We start from the raw sequence: 5,327 nt of genomic DNA on the forward strand, positions 1-5,327 counted from the left end.
AGTTTTGGCAGAGTTTATGGTATCTGAGCTTTTCTTTTTGTTATACATGAAATAAAGATTGAAAGGAGGGTTAAGACTGTGTTGTATTTGTGTATCCTCTCCTAGAAGCTAGGCTGAGAGAGAAAACAAGTGAGAAAACACCAGCAAGTGTTAAAAAAAACTGCGGATACTACTTCCAGTGTGGGCGCAGCCACAGAAGTGAGAAACCCATTGATAGATGATAAAGTGATAAGGGTGGCCTCACGGCGTGTCCCACGCATGGAAAGTCTGTACTGGCAGGTGCTCATGAGTGGAGAAGTTGAACTGTTAGTCTTATGGGCCTGAATTTGTCTAGTGTTTGTTTAAATGTTGAAAAAGCGTGTGATATTGAGTGTTTTAATGTTGGGTGCTGTGTGTGTGATATTAGATGATGTTTTACTAACAAAATTCGGGAGGAGCAACGTTCAAATAATCTGACTACTCATCACGTCATTTCAGCCAGCTGTTAGCAATCAGTAATCAACATATCTACCCAATCAGCATGAGTGAAAGCATATATAGACACAGTCGACTCACCCATATTCCTCGACAGTTTTACAGCATCTCTCCACCACCCCGTCTCCTCACACTTGCCTGGTTACTTTCCTAACCAGAATACGGGGGGAGTACTCTGGGTTCGGGCCAAAATACCGAGCTCGGAGCCCTCTCCTCGGACAGCACGCCAAATACGCATACTACTACTCATACTATTTACTATCTGATTATTTGTAAGTGTGAACTTGTGAATTGTCTTAGTGTTGGGTGTTAAGTGTGTTGTATTATCCATTTGCTAAAGTAATAATTGTGCTGACTGTGTTGTATTGTGTATGCAATTAAGTGACTGCTTAACCCTATTAAACTGGCTGTGTCATCGGCAGCAAATCAAACCAAGCTGATTGGAAACAAGTACGGGTGATCAGTCCAGGAAGTGTGAGCAGGGCAGAGGAACAGCTGGAGGCCTGGAAGTCCATTGTGAAGCCAGGGTGACACCTGACCAAGGCCGATCCAGAGGGAAGAGGGAGCCCGGCAGAGCCTGAGTTATGATGAACTACCATGGAGCCAAGGGAAATGGGTCAACAGGCCGAGGTAGAGTCATGGACTCTGAGGCCCTAGGTGGAGCCAAGGAATCCGAGCACCTAGGATGAGCTGAGGACCGGGAAGCCCAAAGTGGAGCTGGGGAGCTGGACGGAACCAGCAAGGGCTTTTGGCTACCTCCAGGGTCGTGACAAGGAAACTTGGGACAGCCTCTGTGGGTGGGATGAGCAAAGTTGGGACATCCTCCATGGCCAAGGCAAGGAGGCAAGGAAACTTGGGATGGCCTCTGTGGCCAAGACGAAGGAGCTTGGAAGCTGGACAGAAACACAGAGAGAGAAAGGATTTCGGACAGGACTGAGACATAAATAAATTAATGACGATGTTTGAGGGTGGAAACTATGGTGGGAACTGGCTCGGCATGAAAGTCTATTAACAGCTCCCCATTTCAAGTTTGACATGGCTACAGGCTCCAGCTCAGGAATGAAAATGAGAGCAGGCTCCGAGGCGGACATCGTGGTAGACTCTGGCTGCGTTTACACTGGCACAAAAAAAATCAGATTTTTTGCTCACATCTGACACAGATTGGAATTTGTTGCACATGTGTAAACACAAAAATCTGCACGAGATTTTTTCGCATTCGATCGGAGCCACTTCCAAATGCGGTTTTAAATCAGATACATATCCGATCTCTGGATATGTAACCTACATCTAAACATGCATATCTGATTCCCATTGGAATTCCAAGCCTCCACACGGCGATGGCGACACGTTTGCTCACTAAAAGGTAGCTTTAATGTTGTATTATCAAGCAGACGTTCCTGTATGCACTCGTACTAAAAATTCGCAGCTTTATTATTGAGGTAGAAAGTTTTACTTTTATTAGATTTATTTAGGAAAAATCTTTTTTCCTTGAAAGAAATTGCGCATGCACATACACACACACATACATTCAGCAGCTAAATTTCAACCTCTGCCCAATTAATTTAAAAGAGACCGCTGTGTGTTTTTTTTTATTTTTTATTTTAATAAACCAAAAGCTTCACTGGGTAGGCTACTCTCTCTCTTTCGTGTGCGCTCTCTCGTTATCATTCATTCAAATAAATATAATCTTACCTGCTACTTTATTTTCCTTCAGAATTCTAGATTTAACGACTGTACATAAAATAACAAACGCAAATTACCTTTATTTTCCAGTCTATATTCGTTCAGTCAGAATTCACGCTGCAAAACATCCATGACACTGACAGCTGTTAACTTATCCATTCTGACAGGTAATCATGGCCACTAGACGTAAAATATATAAATAATTTTAATAGCACGGCCATTCAAAACCTGAGGGTCTAACATGTGCATGCAAAGCTATCAATGACAGTCATTTTGGGCGGGAATTAATGTAAACACAGATATTGGATACCAGTCATGTCTAAAGTGAATGTAAACACGCTGGCCAAAATATCGGATATGGTCAAAAGATTGGATCTGTGCATTAAGACTTGCAGTGTGAATGCAGCCTAAATGCAGCCTAGGGCTGCATTTACAATCAGGGTATCTTCCGTTCATTCGTTTTTTTTATTTAATATTGAAATCAGAAAATGAGAAAACCACACTTTTTTTCATTTGTTTTCATTTTTAAAATGAAAACGAAAAAACAAAAAATGTATTTTTCTTTTTTCATTCTGGGGTTGGAAACGAATAACCAGTTTGAATATTTGATTTCTACATGTGGGCGGGAATGAAATGCCTCTTTCTGCTGATTGGTCAACCAGACGTCAAAATATGTCATCATCGGGCACGTTCAAGCTCAAACAGGTGCGCAACATTTTGCTACGTTTTCCCGGTTGAACGACATGTTTCCTGGAAACGGTGTGCAACGGGTTTGAGATATGTTTTCTCTTGTTTGGTGGGTGTGTCAAAAATGTCAGCCCAATCAGCATCAATATGTATATAAACCACACGGTATTAAAGAAACAGCTTGTAAATGTAACATCAAAATAAATTCACAAGAGCAAGTATATTGTTTGCACGTTTATTTACATTAATGGCAAAATAACTTAAATAATAAGAGAACAAATATAGATCTGGAACTTCTTTAAGTCTGTCTAAATATCATTTAGTAATTGCAATGTCTTCTGGTCCATATCCTTTCCTTAGGAATGTGTGCTAGACACTGATTAATGTAACATAAAAATACAATACTTATATATTTTGCTATTGTATTGTGGAGTGATACTTTCATAAACATAAAGGTAAATGTTGGATCACAATAATTAGGAACCACAGTTCCCATTCAGTCAGTCACGTTCGACGTTACGTCGATACTGACCTAATGGGGTCTCGCAGGGGAGCCCAATCACCTCCAAGTGGTACAAAACGAGCCAATAGGAATTGGCCAGTGAGATTTACATGCTGGACCACACCCCTGGCATCCGGGTATAAATAGGACCAGCCTACTCACTTCCATTCATAGTTTTGCTTCAGAGCCGATCGGCTGAGCAAATAACAGCAATTTTAATTGCTATCAGGAGAACACTCCAAAAACAGTAATTTTAATTGCTATTTTGCTTGCAGCTCGTCGAGGGATCTCTCTGCAGGTGTGATGCCGCATTCCAGTGGTGTTTGCATCCAGCTTGCTGTTTACACAGGGCAGCATTCACCTGTGGGTGCTTCGGCTAAGAGTATTTCCCTAAAAGAGCAAGCTCGGCAGCAAGCGTCTTTTTAAAGATGCCTCTGTCTGTGCATTCCTGGATGCGGTCGTTTCCTGGTTTCATCTGGATGAAGCATGTGGATACAGCATTCGTGGGTGATTCATGTTCTAGAGAGAACATGATCACGACGACACGCAGGTTGTTACTCTCCTTTCTCGTAAAGGTTTGAGTCCCCTTTTTTTGTTGCCCAGCCGCCGCTTGTGTGTAAAAGCACAGCCGCGGGTCTGTTCAACACTTTGGGAGACAGAGGGCTACAGCGAGAGCCTTCCGCCGGGAAAACCCCCACGGATCTCCCGCTCCTCAGCGTGTCATGTGCCGGTGAGCTGCCTGCTGACAGCACGTGTTGCCACGGCAACCCAGCGCGTCATTTGGCGCTCCGGATGAGGATCAGATGTCGATAGCACTCTCACCGATGCAGCTATCATTCTCTGGAGAGGAAGATGAAGCTGAGCTTCCCACTTCAGCGGTGTTTGCTTGTGCTGAATCTGATTCAGAGTTGACAGCCATGCTTTCCCAGGCCGCCGCACGCTCAGACTTGTAAGATTGAAAATATCTAAAGATATTTTAAAATGAACAAAGACTTTACTGTTTCAACCCGCTCTCTCTTGCTACAAGGGCCATTTGGAAGGCTCAGAGGTGTTGAAGGTGATCAAGGCCTGTAGGCCAAAATGTATATACATTGGGGGTCTAGAAATGGTCACACCTTTAGTACAGTGGGGGAAGTTTTAATGTCCTGATTGGTCAGTTTGAATGTCTCATATTTTGGTTTCAGTCACATGGTCAAGGAAGGGATAAAAGAAGATTGCAATTGTTGCTCTGGCTCTTTGATCCTTGGCTTTTCTTGGGCATTCTCTCTGGCCCTCTCTCTTTCTCTTTCACTCTATCTCTCAGGTAACTTTTGACATACATGCTGGGTACGATTAATGGTATATGATTTTATCATCTCATACATCTATTTTGTAATTATTTTAAGTGTAACCATAATCAGCTATTGTCATTAAACCCTTTCTATTACAAATGATGTGCTAACTAGTTTTGATTTAGTATTAACTTTAATGTGCTCCCTATTGCAATATAATATTGTCACACTATAGCAACGCTCTCCCACATATTTTGCTATTATAACTGCGCTTATTTCCGTCGTTGGTATAAGTTGCAGTGGGTGGTTATACACAAGAAATGTGCAGTTTTCTGCCATCTTGCTGATAATGTTTCTTTAGTCGCTCGGCAACCCTACAGCCTGAACCCCTGTAGGAGGTCCACCCTTACAGACTCGTTCTGAACGATTGTGGCTGGATGATTGGTTCTAGGCTCAGAGCGCGATGCAAAAGATCGCCTCACCTTGCCCCGCCCCCATGCCTTTCTTACCGGAAGTGCATGAAGAGCTTTGGCAGTATGGAGGCACATTAGTGCCAAAATCTGTTCACTACCCTCGTCTCTGGGGCGGTCAGGGGGTTCATGGGGGTTCCTCAGGTGCAGGGAACAGCTCTTTCTCAGGAGCTGGTGTACACACCACTCCTTCCCCCAGAGGAGGGCCGGGTGGAGAATTTGACTACTGTTCTGCCATTG

Source organism: Ctenopharyngodon idella, chromosome 11 (genome assembly GCF_019924925.1).
Source record: "Ctenopharyngodon idella isolate HZGC_01 chromosome 11, HZGC01, whole genome shotgun sequence".
NCBI lineage: Eukaryota > Metazoa > Chordata > Actinopteri > Cypriniformes > Xenocyprididae > Ctenopharyngodon > Ctenopharyngodon idella.